This window comes from Nilaparvata lugens, chromosome 8 (genome assembly GCF_014356525.2).
Source record: "Nilaparvata lugens isolate BPH chromosome 8, ASM1435652v1, whole genome shotgun sequence".
Classification (NCBI taxonomy): Eukaryota; Metazoa; Arthropoda; class Insecta; order Hemiptera; family Delphacidae; genus Nilaparvata; species Nilaparvata lugens.
Genome location: NC_052511.1, coordinates 42,031,985 through 42,050,875, shown reverse-complemented (window position 1 = coordinate 42,050,875; position 18,891 = coordinate 42,031,985). Strand labels below are relative to the sequence as shown.

General features: G+C 34.2%; 1 protein-coding gene across 1 annotated transcript in view; it reads right to left on the bottom strand.

The window, feature by feature from the left end:
- The window catches only part of LOC111045969 (all trans-polyprenyl-diphosphate synthase PDSS1), a 156,133-nt gene that overhangs the window by 111,852 nt on the left and 25,390 nt on the right, over positions 1-18,891 (bottom strand). The window lies entirely within an intron of this gene.

Here is an 18,891-nt window from a genome sequence, read left to right as displayed (position 1 = left end):
TCTAGTGTACGTGATAGGGCTTTGAAAGGTGGTGTATTGCCCAACACGTCTATTTCCATAAACAGTCTGCGAGATGTTGCATCTTTCCTGAAGATGCTGGCTCGTTAGGTGGGGGGTTGGTAGGAATGTTGTGGTCACGATTGGTCACAATGGTGACTGACACACTTACAAACAGTGTGGCTGAGTACTGGGTATTTACAGACAAACGACACAGTTTATTTATCTTACAGGTCATAATTTTTAGATCTTTTCCATGAGTGACATGGTATTTTCAAAGACAAGCCTTCATTTATTGGTCATTTATACTTCCTCAATCATGGAAGTTCAATAATATATTACTGAATAAATTGTGTTCTTAAGCCGTCTCCACACTGAACAAATGTTCGACATACATGTTCGGCAAACATGTTTGTTGAGGAGCTCAGGGACATTTTTTTAAATTTGTCAAAAAAATTACTGTTTTTCTAAACATTTTCAGTTTTGACAGCTGTGAAACATAAAACCTGTTCTTCCCACTTACAAATATTTTGTTTGGTGACGCGTCCACACTGGGCCACGTGCAAACATTGTTTGTCAAACATAATAAAATTTGCCCAAACTTTTTCTACAAACATGTTTCTCGAACATTTTTGTTCAGTGTGTCACGGCTTTATCAAACACATTAAGTATTAATCTGAGACAGAGAAGCTTTTCAAACTGATAAACATTATTTTACGACTTATTTTTTCACTGTGAGTAGTTTAATTGCTATTCTTTTGTATCAAATGTATCATTGATTCACAGAGGAGAGCACATTTCAAACTAATTTGTATCTAATCTGAAACAAAAATCATGTTTGGAAATAGTGATAAATCATTTGAGTGAAACTCAAATTTTGACGTTCTTGTGATTGTGAATAAGTAAATAAAAATTTTGCTAATAAGTGTTAGATCTATCAAGAATTTCGTGAATCTAGCAAACCATAAAAGATTATAATAGATTTTATCATATACATTATCAAGTGATTTGTAGAAATTTATGATTGGCTCAAGTGGCTAATATCTAAGATTACAATAACAAAATGTAATATGGCAGATATAAAATGTAATATTGCAGATACCACAGATTGTTTACTTAGTATGAATGAATGAATGAAGTTTTATTCTCAATAAACTTAATACAAGAAAATGTAAAATACATGCATATAAAAAACAAGTTTATAATATACAGAACTGCATAGTTCTATGATAATAAATGGTAAGTTATAGTATGGTAATATCAATTTGCGTTGCAGATTAGATTTGGGAAGGAAATTTATAAGAGGAAATGATAACATTTTGAAATTGCTTACAAATTGATGTTTTAGTTCAATAAACATAAGATTTGGATGATTTTCGAACCAAGCCTGATAAATTCATCTATCTACCGTCTGCATGGATCTATTCTATAAGTGAGATATGATCAGAAGCAGCTTTTGAGGTGAATCATCGATACCTATAGTAATGTATCAATATTCAGCAGTTGGTGTATTGCAAATGAATAAAGCCATTCAGATGAGACAATTTAAGAAATCGGCACACGTTTTGGAGCTATTTGAACGTGGTTGAAATATTATCAATCATGAGACGGAAGTGGAAACGCCTTGTTATGAATTTTGACAGTTTGACCATGAACATGACCTGTGATTACACTCGCTAACAAAATCACATGAAAGGTTTTCCAATTGATCACTTACATTTTCATAAAGTAGTTTGAAATATTTGATATTTTCGAATTTCCAGTACTGTTTCAGCTAGTATTCATAAGTATTCAATTGAACATGGTTAAGCCGGATATGATTTACAATATTGTGCACTGGAATCATGGATAAGAAACTATCGCCATAGAAATCATACGTTTCAGTGTACTCGTTGTGAAGCGAACCTGATTTGATCATGTTCAAATGTCTCGACCAAGCTTGGTGAAACCAGACATTAGTCTCATGAATTGTATTGGATGTACTTTGTATTGTGATTGATTGATTATATGCCTTTATTAGGGCGGAGTTGTGACTTCAGGTCCTCTCTGACACACAACCCCACCTGAATGATTCATTGATTGAATTGTTTTTTTCAACTACGGTTAATCTATACTCCTATCTGTATTTATTCTTTTTATATAGGGCAACCCGTACTTGATAAAGATAGTAACGAGCAATGTACGTTTTTGTAACAATTCATCAATCATTTATCATTCAAAGCTGAATGTTAAAGACATAAAGAAGAAGTCTCTCAAATCTCAATTCAGCCTTATCACAGATAAAATAATATATTATCTTTACTTAATATTCTTTTATCTGTGGCTTGAAAGTGATTTTTCAAGTGATTATTTATTCAATGATTTATAAGCATTCATATACGATTCAATATACCAGAATAGCTTCCTATATGCTATCAATAATGGTTCTTTATTATTATCATCACCTACCCCCTTGTTCTTCATCAAGATCTTTTCAACCTGTTTGATTGACTTGTATTTCCAGCTCCATCTTCATTTTATCATCTATTAAATTCTTCATATTTCAATGCTTCCAATTCCAGAATACTTCACTTCTGAATGCTACCATCCAACTCGTTATCACACTAACACATTGTTACTGTAGTATTATTGCAGATTCAACCTTCATCACTCACTTCTCGTTATGTTTTCAATGAACACTCGGGTATCTACAGAGCAGTCTGTAGTTACTCGATGCTTCATTTTATCCTTCAATTATTCGTATACTTGGTTGAAAACAATCAATGAAATCCATTAAAGATGGAAATAAATTATTATTAAACATCAATATTTGCAGTAGCAGAAGTCTTCGGGGTGATTTACAGCATTTAATTGGGATTTTCGTTAAATAATAAAATTTAAGAATATTAGATATTTTTAGCAAGGATGTAATTGGTCCTTCAATTTGGGTACCGCCTCATCTATCAATTTAGACAAGCAACGGTCACCCTGTTTTTCAGTTGGTCGGGTGACCTCTTGAGGCTAGCTCTACATCAGTTCAACTTGACAAAATTTAGTGATCATTCATATTCTCCATTTTCATAATAATTACTCACATCTTATGAAATGAACATAAATTATTTACTGCATTCCAAATGAGAGTTTATTTACTGAGATCAAGTGTCCACAGATCGTACACTCACGTTTTTATTTGGAGTAACGTAGCACAGTTATCTAGACTAGACAGCATTCCATTTAAGGACTCCAGTGACTTCACTATTCCAGATGTCGGTTCAAAACACTATTATGATGCTGAACACTTCTAAATTATACAAATGTTTTTTCAACAAGCAAAATCCCTCGCCAAGCAAAATAGACGTCTGATTATCAAGTGTATTACATAACAATAATCACTGACTGATTGGAAGGGTTGGTTATGAAATGATTCCGATCACATAGTATTGATCCTGAGCCACGAATACTATGAAATGTATTTATTCAAGCGTTCAAAATTGAGTTTAGAAAAGCGATAAGTTAACAAACTTCAAATGGGTAGCTTTGAAAAATGAGCATTTGTAGTAAACCAGAAACAAATAATACAAGTACTTTTTATTATTTATTATTAAATGTTATATCAGAGAAAACTTATACGATTGTAAGATTGTTTTATTCTATGATTATATTTAACGATATATTTACTCTATGACTAAACCTTCAACTTGACTCCTACAAAAAGGACTGATCACCTGTACCTACTTCCATGTCAATTCATAGCTTTATTATCGATTCCAATCATGGTCGTCTTCATTCATTTATGACTCAACTGGAGTCTGACGGCTCATTTAGACAGTTTCCTGTCAAAGTGATTACTATTCTTATCAAAATCATCTGCTATTCCTTCTCATTGATTCCCATCTTCTTAGAATTTGTCCAGGATCGAATTAGCATACAATAGCAGCTCCACGCATACCTTCGCGATCGATCAGAGTTGAATGAATTCAAGCATGCAACAATGTATCGAACAAAATCTATTGAGATTCGATCGATCAAAGGCACATAAAATTACTGGCACTCAATTGATGTCTAAGGAAAAGAAAGTTGTTGTATGGACCATGTATGCAAATCGAATTGAAAGGTTCACAATGTGAGTCTAGAATTGATAATTTGGCGAATAGAAAATGGATTCAATCAAAATTGTAAAAACCGAATCACTTTTTCAGGAATAAACCCAACATCCTATGAATGGATTGTAGTTCGTCAAATTTTCTAATTCATTCATAAATAAGTTGCACAATTAGTTTATTTTAATGTGGTAATTTGTTTTATTGATTTTTCTTCTTTTGCAGGTGACAAAAAGTGATGGAATTAATTGAGGATAACTGTAAACTGAATCTACAACGACTAATTCAAAATCACTAAAGGGGATGATTTTTAAAATAAAAATTCAATTACAATGCAAGTTGAAAATTATTGAATTCGGCAACTCACCAACAACACTATAGTAAGTGTGGAAGAGATTTAAAAACGGAGACTGGATTTAGCAAACATACCTGGAAAAAGAAAACCGACATTAATTTTTGCTTATTATTTACAAAAATAGGATAGTAATCATATCTTTATATCAACAATCAAACGAGTTTACAAAATAAATAGACCACATTGTATAATGAATAGCATCCTATCAGCATTCAAAAATGAATGTGATGTGAATCACTATTCCGATAGATATATGATTTACTCAAAACAGTAATAAACTACAGTAGTAATAATTGATAATATGATTGATTCTAAGGAATAGAAAATCAAGTGAAACTGAAATAAGATGACAAGTTTTTTATAAACTTTGTAATTTATAACGACACATAGTCTAAAAAAAAGCATATGGATCGGTGATCGGTGATTTTATGAAAGTGATCTAATACAATGTCAAATGACGTCAATTAAACAGCATCCCGGGAAAAGCAATGTGATCGGAGACTCTTGAATTCACTCACTGATGCGGAACATGTGAGAGCATGCTCCAGACATGTGCTACATGTGAACAATGTGTGTAGGAAGATGAAGAATGCGTGTGGGTGAACATGGTATGCGAGCAACAAGGAGAGAGCTACATAATTACACTTTCCGCGACGTGTTAAAATACAGCAAACAATAACCATTGTTCACGCATGCGCGATGATATAACAAGAACAATAATGATTTCTGTAAGATGCTCCAATGTCGGAACAATCCACAAACCGAAATTTCCACATGAATCGACCTCCAAATTTCTCAATCACAGTTGACACAGGAACTCCAAAATTATTACTGTATCCCACAGTAAATTGTTTTCAATTATTTTACAATTTACCGTAGAAAGGTTAGGCTACTTACTGTCTCCGAAGGAGGTCATATCCTATACAATATTATTTAATCTTTTTCGCTTATCTGACAACATGAAAATGACATATATAGGAATTGTTAGTCATTATCTGACAACATTAAAATGACACAGACGTCGGTGTCTTCTGTCCTGCTTGGTTGCACAATGCTCTTGGGTTTTCACTTTCTATCATAAGGTGACACTTATACAAATACAATAGGGAAGGCTAACTTAAAATGACAGAGTTCCTTGTATTAAATGTAAGAGAATGACTGATGAAAGAACTTGATGTATTTTTAATCTGTAGAGGAAGTTGTGAGTAGGATTTGTAACACCACGCAACCCTCCATTTCTGTCAAATCACAGAAGAAGGAACCCTATGTTCTTTCCTTTGTGGACAAATATATAAACAGCATGTGGAGAAACTTCCAACAAAGAATTTTCAGTACAATACACGACGTACGAAGGAACATTGTTAGGAATGTTTTTTTGATGAAAAACCTCGCAAATCTATCAAATATCAAGTACCATTGAAATTAAACATGTCTTTATATCATAAAAACATTGCACATGAACGATGAATAATAAATGTATCATGATGAAAAAGATTAAATATTTTTGATAATGAAGGCACAACAGTATAAAAATGAAATTCGAATTCGTTATATAGATTCAAGTCGACGGTTTGGCATTTCTCTTAATGTTTAAATGTTTGAATGATTATATGTTTTTATGTTGCGCATTTACGGCAAAACGCGGTAATAGATTTTCATGAAATTTGACAGGTATGTTCCTTTTCTAATTGCGCGTCGACGTATATACAAGGTTTTTTGGAAATTTTGCATTTCAAGGATAATATAAAAGGAAAAAGGAGCCTCCTTCATACGCCAATATTAGAGTAAAAATCAGACTATAGAATTATTCATCATAAATCAGCTGACAAGTGATTACACAGATGTGTAGAGAGGCCAGTCTATTGATGTATTTCCATAAGGTCTATAGTTTCAATCAGGTACTTGTGGATGAGAATACTGCGTGAGGTCTACTGTTCATAGAACTACTAGTTAGAAAATAAGGTAAATGAGTATAATTATGATTATGTAATACTGAATACATGAAGGAAGTTTGGAAATAAAATAAAATATCATTGGAACCAATCAATCTCAAATGATGTATTAATTTCACTTTTAAAAGATCTAAACGGCTTCTGCTTAAAACTGTGTTAGTGCGCTGAACATCTATACAAAACTCCATATCAAATATAAAAATGCTAGTGAACGACTATTGATTATCACTATTCATCAACGATAAGTCAATTAATGAAAGTAGAGATGAGAGAAATTCTAATTGGAATCGAATGGTTTTGAATCTAATCAAGGCTTCAACACTGTTCAGTGTTTCCCGCACAACAGCGTAGAGACGACCTTGAAAATAGACAGTATACTGGCTGTAGACCATTTGCGCCGAGCGAGAAGAGGATAGGCATTTCGCACAATTCGTCTGATTGGCAAGTTGCCTCCACATCGCCTGCTTCCATGTTAGTTCACCACGAGATGAGCCCTGGCTGCCATTTGAAAACCATTGTCAACAATGAAAACCGGGGATCTTCTCTGGGATAAACTCGTATAGATAATAAAGAGGAATATTTTAAAGAGGAACATAATACAAGTAACAAACAGTACCAATATATTTCACGTTATGGTGAGATTTCCAAGGCAGGTGTTATTACTGACAGCCTATATTACTAATACTATAAGGCACGACTTCATTTTAAATCCTTGGATCATCACATATGATATGATATCATAATATATAACAACATATGATATATAACATGATAGTGAAAACTGGGAGCTTCTGTAAAAAATATTTAAAATTGGAGAGGAATCTTTAACAATAGATCCATGCATTGTTAGTTTGTTACTGAGCCAATAATTAGGAAAAAGATGATGAGATCACGCGACAAACACGGCACAACTCATGCCAATTTCTCTTTTTCGCCCAATGCTGGCTGTCTAAACTGATTTCATTATATTTGCTCAGATGACGCTTCCGATGTCCTCTCGCTGTGCTAACTTCACGCTGTGTTCAGGAGGAGAAAAAACGGCACTAGACTACCGGTGCCGGATGCTATCAACACCAATGAGCAAAGAGAGGAAAAATTACTAAACTGTTCTAGTTCTATAATATTGAATGTATTCTAGGATATTATAAAATATTGAGCATTCTTTGAGATTTTAGGAAAAGAAGTCAACCTGAGGAAGACGTTTTTGAATTAACAATTATGTTGAATGTGGTAATCTTCTCCATAAATCTTCTCCAATGAATACTAATAATAAATTATTCGATTACAATCAAGAAGAATAAACAGGAATATAATACATATGTACTTGATGGTTTCGCTGTCTTTGTAGAATAATGTAATTATATGTAATTCTTCTGTTGGCTTCAAAATTGTTTCAAATTTGGATTTTTTTTAAATTGGATACAGTTCAATTTCAAATTCTTGCATGTATATTTTAAATCAATAAAATAACTCAACTTGGCAGACGACCAATCAAAATATCAAAAATCATGATCTTGTCATAAAATATATATTTTTGCAATCATCCAATATTGTTATGTTATGTTTATCTTGTATCAATAAATATCTTTTCTATTCTATTCTATTCAAGAAGAATGATAGTTTTTGATCATGAAATTGAATCCATTTCAGATTGAAAAAAGAGAATCGTGGAGGAATATCGTTGGGAGGGAGGCCAATTTCACATTAGTTGTGTGAATTCAAGAGTTCACATGAGAAAAAAATATTCTGGTTTGTAGGGAATTAGAACACGCAACGATAGCACAAAATTTACGACTCCGTATTTATTATCAAAATGCATTGACTATTAATTAGTAATATAACTGCATGAATTTCTAATATCAATAATTTGTGTAAAAATTCGGATGGTATCAATTGGAGATAATCATTAATGTACTGATAAGCTATTTGATTCAAGCAATTCAGCTTGAACATTCAAAATGAGACAAAAAAATATCAATCCAGTATGAAGTACAGTATTCATTTCAATGGTTTCGTAACTACAGTCTGGCGAACACTAAGGTCGATGACTTCCAAAGAATTCCCATCAGATAGACAAAACAAATGACCAAAAGCTAGAGATCCCCATTAATTTTGAAATGCAGTAGACTGGGGATTCATTGCTTTTGAACTGCAGTGGGGAGAACTAGTTTGGAAGTCTATGCACTTCTAGACCCCTTAGCAACAATCATAACTCATCCTGGATGTAACCAGAATATGAATTGCTAGAAAGAATTATGGATAGGAATCAAAAAGGATTCCGGGTTTCATTAATTTAGAATCAAAGTTGACGTGAGAACTTTATTAGGAGTCTATGCTCTTCTAGGCGCATAATTCACCCTGGAGGTGATCAAACTCTAAATTGAGAGAAAGAAATGTGGTGGGGGTGAGAGAGAAGGTGAGATGGCGAGAGTGAGAATTGGAGAGAAAGAGTGAAGTTTTAGGCTGCAGTTTACATGAGGACCGGAAAGACCGGACCTAAGCCTGACTGACACACGCGCATGCGTGGAAACGTTGTTTCGAAACCTTTTTCGAAACTCTAGTCTGGGGTCGCCAGCTTTCTGTCATAATTTTCTTCGCCTTTTCATTATTTTGTGATGTCAGGTGAACGAGCCTACACCACTTCTCTCCTCACTCCTTCGTTGCTGTCTCTTCTGCTCATGTCTCGCCCAGTTCTCATTGGCCGAATTCACAATCGGACCCTGGAGCAAACATTTGTCAACCACTCAGAGATTTTGAAAGCTGTGGCCTTCGCTGAATATCAAACAACTATGAGCACCGGACCAATAACACAGACAGCTCGTGTTACCGTCTGTCGTATTTCCAAGTGATGTTGCCTATTCTATTAGAAGAATACCTATATTACTTATACTTATTCCAGAGACAAATAAAGTATTATTTTCTCTATGCTTATACTTAGCCTATAAATATCTCTGACATTTATAAGATTACGGCAACTTAAAATGCATACTCTTTTGTTGGATAAATCTCGTCATTTATCATAGTTGTTGTATTATTCAACCTCGCATTATTCGAGGCGATTGGACAAACTGCAAAGGACTTAGCTAAAATCCTTCTTCTTCTTTCAATCAGGGACTAGGCTATTGCCTGTTCCGACTCACATTCAGCTTGTAATTAGAATAAAAAAATAATAATAAATAAAATCTATAAATTAATAACACCAATATAATCTAATGTAATATCATCATAAGCATCACTACAATCTACTGTATTTATTTTATAATAAATATAATGATCATTGCCATCTTTTTCGTGGCCTGCCTATGTCTCTTTTGCCTACCGGTTTATACTTGAAAATTCTTTGAGGAAGCCTATCAGCTGACATTCGTTCCACATGCTCTTTCTATTGCTGACGATAAGATGCAACTCTCTCATTCAGGCAGAAGATATTCAGCTCTTTCCGTATATCCTCATTTCTGATGTGATCTCTTCTGTCACAGCCCTTAGTTTTGCGAAGAAATCTCATCTCAGCTGCCTGCACTTTACTCTCAAGTGGCTTTGATGTTACCCACGATTCACTACCATAGAGTAGTAGTGGAGCTGCCATTGTCTTATAAAATTTCATTATCGTGCTTGTGGTAGCTTTCTTTCCCAATGTCCTACTGATACTTCCACAAATCATTTGGATCTGTAAGTCCAGGCGCAGCAAGGTGGCGACTGGCGGCCCCACCGCTGGACTTAACCTGCGCAGCGTTCGTACCGCGGCCAGGGGATCGAATCAATTACTGACAAACTCACAAACAGCCTCGGCTAAAATCCTTCACACAAAATAAAGTCAACTGCATTGATTGCAAGAATCAAGTTATTTATCATAGTTTGTGAGCTCGTTTAATTCAAGGCGATTCATATGAGGATTCAGCTGAAATTCTTCTCACAAAATAAAGTCTACTGCTTTGGTTGCGAATAGAATTTCGAATAAGAATTCACTTCATAAAATCATAACACTCATTGAGAGAATTATCTAAGAAGAATCTGTGTGCTGTGTCTAGTAGATATAAATATCCACGCATAAAGATGATGCTAGGGAAACGAACAAGCAAATCGAATCACATTTATTTTTAAAAAAGTATTCAAGCTATGAAGTTTTCAAGAAACACATTAGAACCTGATAAACTCTGCCTCATATCATCGAAATTGTATTAAATTTGAAATCGAGGATACTCTTCTCTGATGTACTGGATATGTAGGATGATTCGAAAGGGATAAGGCGACTCACATTCAATAGGGGATTTAGATGGAGAACTAGAAACAGTAATAAGTAGGCTACTTGTTCAGAAATAATAAAAATTTTGGGATAGAAGGAGTACAAGGATTTCTCACGATCCGTCCTTTGCTATGAAAATAAAAAAGTGAATAATTATTATTAAAATGTCGTAAATTGACATAACCAAACTTTTGCATTCCAATAAAATATTTAAATTCAGGAAACAAACAGTTTTCAGTTGAGCCTGTTGTTTTTCTCCTAATCATTGCCATGATTTGTGAATTACCACATGAATTTTTACACACAAGGTATCACCGAGACAATAATATTGTATTCTCCTAAGTAATATACATAAACGTAAACGTAAATCAGCCTTACATTGAACAATAATGAATTTACACATGCAAGAAATCACCAGGTTAAAACTTAGTAAACTCCAAAGTCATATACATAAACGTTAATAAACCTTATTTACATAATGTTGGACTTAATAATGAGTAAATTCTTCTGAATAATTTTACCGAAACCTTGTTAACACAAGAACATTTTTAAAGTGCACTAGAAGCAACGCGACCTTGTGTTACACTTCTGTCGGAACATTTCACTAAAAACTGTCTCGCCTACTACTAACAAGAAAATCCATTAGAAGCATGCATAACAAAGAAACGTACATACAACACTTCTTCACCTAAAATCTCATAAGAATGTGAAGGCATAGCGAAGAAAGCTGTTATGCAATAAAGGCTGGCACCGATTATAATTTCACTATAGAATGTTCTTTCTTTAACAACAAGGGAAGCCACTTACAAATAACGCTGGAATTCAGTCTTTATGCCGGAAGGAATTGGAATTTTCGAATAAAAAGTAAGTAATTTATGATCAATGTTTCTGATCATAGAGAGTTAAAACATAACAAATGACAGGTATATAAGTTAACATGTAAATAAGCAGAAAATATCTTATATAATCAAATAATACTACAATAGTATTTTCAACAAAACAAAATATAAGTGGTATACAACATGTAAATGAGTAGCAAATATCTCATATAATCAAATAATGCTTCAATATTGTATTTTCAACATAACAAATGAGAGGTATACAGTATAAAAATGTGCAGCAAGTATTTCATAGAATCAAATAATGTTCCTATAAATGAATAAACAAAGAGTTGTACGTATTTTAAATTATTGTACATTCAGGAGGAAGAGTTTTGAATTGAAGGAGAAATATGAATATTGATGTTGGTTTTGTGATTTAAAAAGATTGAAAGCAATTGTCTCAAAAAACCTTACTGTCTCAACTAGGTAATCTTCTAGCAAACTATTGTTGAAGGGGAAGAAAGAAGCAACGAGAAAATGTATTTTAGCATAGGATAATAGGACGCTAGATACTCTAGGATCGTGTTAAATGAAATCCTGCATTCCTATAAATTAAAGTTTTATCAAAGGTTCAACTCCGAAATTAGATAAAAGGTTTAATAAAAAAGGGACTTTGTATAGAGACTTGATCTAGCTGGATGAACTTGGCCTAGTCCTCCATAAGATCCATACAACATGTGTCACTGAATATGAGATAATACACAGAGATTATTTAAGTGATCAATGTGCAGAAAATGTTGTGAATGAAATACCTAGTCCGACATACAACATGTGTCACTGAATGAGAGATAATATACAGAGATTATTTAAGTGATCAATGTGCAGAAAATGTTGTGAATGAAATACCTAGTCCGACATACAACATGTGTCACTGAATGAGAGATAATATACAGAGATTATTCAAGTGATCAATCTGCAGAAAATGTTGTGAATGAAATACCTAGTCCGCCATGCAACATGTGTCACTGAATAAGAGATTATTCAAGTGATCAATGTGCAGAAAATGTTGTGAATGAAATACCTAGTCCGCCATACAACATGTGTCACTGAATAAGAGATAATATACAGAGAGTATTTAAGTGATCAATGTGCAGAAAATGTTGTGAATGAAATAATGAGGAATAGACGAATAGACCAACGTACTACAAAGCACTTGCTCACTATTGACAAGTGCTAAAAAGTGAGAGCTCTTCACAATAAGCTTAAGAGCATTCGAAATCTAGAGATGTAAGCCAGCCAAGTACCAACCCATCATTCACAGTGGAAACAGCAAATTCATTGTTTACCAATGAAACAACAGCTTCTATGCTCAAGAGTAGAACCCACTACAATGGGTCCGTTGTTTGGTGTACAAATATTACTACTTGCTTAAAGCAATTCGCTGATTTGTTGTGGTTCTGTTGGGGAGCAGGAAGCTCATTAAAGTATTATCCTTTTCTAGAAATTAATAGATTAATCGACTGTCAATAAGTCGAGGAGAAGAGGAGTCGAGGAGAAGAGGAGTTGAGGAGAAGCAGCTTGTCCAGAACGAGGAAATGGAAGACATTTCTTTAATATGAGAAGATTTGCAATAAGTGTTTGATCTCGTCCAAATTTGGATTGATGATTCTATGTGCAGGTTGCACAACAGCCGGTTTTAACCGTGATTAATTCCACGAGAACCAATCAGAGAAGCCGTTTTTAAAAACGCCTTCTCTGATTGGTTCTCGTGAAATTAATCACAGTTGAAATTTAACCGGCTGTTGTGCAACCGGGCCTATGAGATTGAGTTTATTCTGATGATTGTTTCATATAATTCAATTACGTAGCAAACGCATTTGAGTTGAGATACCTTCTATTCAAATTCAGAGGATAGGGGGGATAATGATTGCTCATACCTCCTTATTAAAACCAAACATACACAAATATTAATGAAAAATGAAAATTTGATCACCGTTTTCGAAAGAGATTATTCCAAGTCCAGATATTGAATATAGTAGAACATTGCATGAGTGTGATCAAGCTCATGTAGATAGGAATTTTCAACTAGATGAAATGGATTGATAATTGGGAGAAAGTTAGTCTGGATGATAGATTATGACAAAACAGATTAATATGGAGTTCAAGGGAATTGGAGCTAGAAAAATTATAATAATTCAGAAACCAGTGATGCTATAATGGAATTGAATTGCCAAATCATCTCCTAAAAAACCTTACTCAACCTCAGAGGAGAAGTGCGAAGAGGGCGTAGTAGTAGTAGGATGAGGAGGAGGAGGATGAGGAGGAGGAGGAGGAGGAGGAGGATAAGTAGAAGGAGAACAAGAGGTAGAAGAAATAACAGAGAAGATAAGGCGAAGTTGAAAGAGAGGATAATAAAAGGAAAAGTATGAGAAGTGGGAGAGAAATCAAAAGTTGTCAGAAGCGAAGGCATAGGATGAGAAGTAGGAAGAGAAGTAAAAGGAGTAGGAGTAGGAGGAGGAGGAAGTAGAAAAGGTTGATCAAGAGGGATGATGAGAAAGAAGTTGAGGAATAGGATGAGGAGGAAGAGGAAGATGTAGAATGGTGGAGAACCTGTAGGTGGAAGATGAGCAGGTGGACGATGAGGATGTGTAGGAGGAGGAGAAGGAGGAGGAGAAGAAGAAGGAGAAGAAGAAGGAGGAGGAGGAGAAGGAGGAGGAGGAGCAGAAGAAATCGAAAAAACGAAGATTATAAGGAGGAGGAAAGCAAAGAACCATAAAAGGAAGAAGACTTTTAGGAGAAAGTAAACAGGAAAAGATGAGGAGAGCCAAAACCATAGAACGATATAATGCACAGGAACGTTCAATATGGAAATTTGAATAAGCAAGAATTTTAATTGATTACGATTTGAAAAAAGGTGGTGGTAGAGAAGGAAGAATAAGGAATAGGTGAACAAAAGTGAGAAAGAAGTAGGAGAAAAAGGAAGAAGACAACACAGAGTAAAGAGAGAAAGAAGTGTTGACCAGTGACTTCAATATTTGATAGCGAGCGCGCGAGGGCTATCAAGTGTGAGCAAGTCTTGTCTCTTTCTTCTTCTTCTTCTTCTTTCTCATATTCTTGTTGTTGTTCTTTGGATCGTGATCCGGGGAAAGTGACCGCCTAACCTTGCTCGTCTGAACGCTACCGATTTCTAATAAAGCCGACCGACCGACCACTACGAGTACCAACAGGTGGCTTCACTCACATACCAACTCCACTTGCGCACACCACTGCGAATCGCAAACGGTGACGGGAACGGGACATTGTTGAGCTGAGATTTAATGGTTTGAAACTTCACTGTCATGTGATTCACAGTTGAGTGCAAGGCTTTACATTAATGAAATTTATGAGAGACCATATTGAAAGGATGGAGAGATTGATAGTATTCCCAGAGCAGAGTTACGAGTTTCCTCTGCTTACAAGCCAGAGGAAAAACAAAGTATTGGCAGGCATATAAAGAGGCGGATGGCAATGAGTGTTTCAGGTCGGAACAGTTAGCTTTGGGCACAGAATACAACAATTATAGAAGTTTTTTCTGCTTTGGGCCAAATCCTTCAAGGGAGACGACGAGACGTCAATCGAGCATATTTTCTGAAAATACCAAAAGTATACCAAGATACCCCTGAAAATATCAAAATTTTATGTCAAAAGAACATACCTTCATACATTCCTCACTTATTCCTTGTGCATTTCATACATTCCTCCATAATATATGTTTAATTTAGTTTAGAACATAGAGAAACAGCAATAGCGTAAGTAGATATCCCATAGTATAGGGCGTTTATGTCGTAACTTTTACTGTTATCTAAAGTCGATTACTATCGATTATTGAAGATTTTTACGTAAGTGTGGGTAAGTGTGTATGATCGGCATAATATGAGAGACTACCAGCGTCACACACCTTTTTGGGAAAGAAATGCGTGGATTACCAGCTTGAGATAACAGTAAAAGTTGCGACATAAACGTCCCATGGACCATGGGATATCTACTCAAGTTATTGTTTCTCTATGGTTTAGACTATTGTTAGTTGTACTTATCTTATTGTGATGTTAAAAGAGCATAATTGGGGTTTTACCTGTTGCTCCCATTGTGAAATAGATAAATAAATTATTACATTGATACAAATAAATTATTTAATTATTACATTATAGAAACACTCATTCATCGGGTGCTTCATTTTCTAGGGATTTAGACCAGTCAACGAAAGATTATAGAGGGAAACGTTTGGAACACTATTTTTGACTCTGCAGCTCTTTGAAGGATAGTAAGGGGGTAAACATATCAAAAGTCCTCACTCCTACCCTTTGTGCTAAGGGATTTTTTGCGTATATCTCGAACAATATGTGTCTTTCGGAAATTTTTGTCGAATACAAAATTAAAGCTTACTAATTAGCCTACTAATTTCATTTGGAACATTTTTCCATATCTCTCATAGTTTTCTAGGTATGAGCTCTCAAAAGTGTCACATTTCGAAGAAAAACCCTTCCGACTCCGGTTTTTCATCTTTTTGGCCTTATAACTTTTTAACGATTGATTGAAAAAATCCCTGCTAATTATGAGCTCATAGAGCATCATATTCACTATACTTTTTTGAGCATTCATAGCCTGGACTAATTTGACAATGAGACATTTTTAAAAATCAATGACATCCAGTAAGTTTCTCCAATGTACTTTTGAACATTTTGTTATTTTTCCCTTAATTTTTATAGTTTTAGAATACTTATTCACGACTTCTTTCATTAAAAAAAAATGTCTCCGGTTAACTACTTCAAAGTAAAAAAATTTCAAAGATATATCAACCAAAAAACTTGAAACTATCTATTTCAACTTGAAAATGACCTAAGTTATAGTCGAAACTAGTTGACAATGACCTAAGTTATGGTCGAAACTAGTTGAAAATGACCTAAGTTATGGTCGAAACTAGTCGTTGAAATATCTTCAAGTTTTTAATAATAAAGGGTACTTCAATTTTTTATATGGTTTTTATTAATATATCAACCAGTATAGAAAATTCAAGAAATTTGATCAAATTTAGATAATGAGATATCAGAAGCTTGAGGAGGAAAGATCATAAACTAAATTTTTCGAGAATTTTGTTAGGAATTTCTATACAATAGTAAACGAGCTGACAGAAGAAATGCGAGCTTATCAACCTTTCTACCAAACTAACAAGCGAATTGTGGAACAACATTCAAATGTGGCTTCGGTGTCGGAGAAAGTAACATTGGCATCATTCAGAAGCTGCAAACAAGTTCTCGAGAAATGCAGTCAATGCACCTTACTCCTTACTCCAGCACAAACTGTACTCAATCTCCATACAGATCTCTTCCAATGGAGGGAATCTCTCTACTTCAATCGTAGACGTAGATGTTCCAGGCGGAAACATGAACTGGATCTGACTAGTTCGTGAATCTTCTATATACCGTAACTAGTCTAACTTCAAACTCAAATAATATTGTTTTCAAATAAATCCTATTTGATTGTATTTATATATTTGGTGAGCTTTCTTTGGGTGTTTCATAGCTCATGAGCACCTGAACAAGAATATGTCAATGATTATAGACTTCAGAATATATTTTTTATATACATCAGAACCCCAATCATCCAAATTAATTGGGATTGGACCCCATTCGGTTAGTCAAATATTTGAAGTTTTTACGAAAAACAGAAATTTTTAGAAAGAGAAACTCCATCAAATAGATACATAGTATCATTTACTTCAATTATAAGTGGCCAAATACTTTACAGTGTAAATATTAAACTTTGCTCACAAAAGTATTAATGCTTTTTGAACATATTTATCTGAAATCCGCGGAAATCTCGCATACTATTTTCTAAAAAATAGTTCGCTATTTTCTAAAAAATCGGTGTTCGGATAGTTGTAGTTCTACTGAACTTTCTCGTATTAGGAACTTTATTTCAGAGTTGAATCTAATTTTCCACAAGTCAATGTACTACTATTGAAGATGGGAATTGATAATCACTCAACAAATTCTACTAAATATTTTACACTAACATTTTAAGTAACCATATAAAACTGTAAGCTTATTCATTCAGGTTCAATCATCATATTATCTCATCACCATAATCAGCAACTTTTCCCAACACATATCAAAATCATTCTCTGGAAAAGCCTTACATATTTATTTATTTAATAATTTTATGAATCACTCTATTACCACGTAATATCAAATTATATTAAAGTGATCAATATCATAGAGTACCATGATCAACAATAAAGATATGCGAAGGATATCACGATAGCACAGTTTAATCCTTGAGCGAGGTATTGTACTGTAGTTACATGAATGGATTGAAATCCTCTGTGAAATTATAAATGCCCGCTCATTTCCTTCAAAATTGTCACGTACTTTTGAGGTGTTGCAGATGCACTTTCGATGCATTCGAATATGCAGTTTGATTGCATTCCGACATACGAGGGGTGATTCATAAATAACGTCTGTCTCACTTCATCATCAACCACTATTTCTCATTGTTATATCTTTCTCTATCACGAAGACTATCAATTTCTTATCTCTTTCTCACCCATCAACTAAACACCTGTTTCACTCTCTTCCTTTCAAAAGGTTTCTCCATTTCTTATCTTTCTCTAACTCACCATCTCAATAATTGTATGGGAGTGAACAAATCAAACTCACGGAAGAAAAAGTTAGCCTACTTGGTACCCCACGCCACATATACGAACATGTGAGCGATAAAATCTCAAACGTGGTTGATTTGTTCAGGTTTCGTGACAAGACAACTAACTAACAGAAGATGGCAATACTGTTATCATACAGCAATCTGTATGTTAGTCAGAGCTATTATTGTCATTGGGATACACAATAGTTGCCGGAATTGGTGCTCTTGGCAGCCATATTGTTTTAGATTTAGATAATGTAGTAGAAAAAGATCAGTTGAAATGCAGCATGAAAATGAGTATGCTAGCACAGTAGTAACGGAACTTGACAAACATATATGTTCAACATGTGTATGATAAGTTATGTTCAATCTAATAGAATTTATAAAGATTAAGTTATTAACATTTTGTTAATAACTTTGGTGTAAACGCAGCTTGAAGTTCTATATAAAAGTGGGATTTTGAAGTGAGATAAAACTAGTACAAAATTTAAAATCACATGAAAGTTCATAAGATAGTTGCTATTTGAAGATAGTTCTGGAGCTTGAAAGTGAGACTATAAAGACGTATAGTAAAGAAAGTGAACAATCGTAATTTTAATGATATTTAAACGATGATTGGAATCAGAAATTACTAGAATCCACTATAATAAATAGAGTACTATACGGTAACTGAGTAACTGAGAGTAACTGTAGCGTGAGAGAGAGTATAAAGAAGTTTAGTAATGGAAGTTGACAATCGTAATTTGAATAATATTTGAAGGTTTAT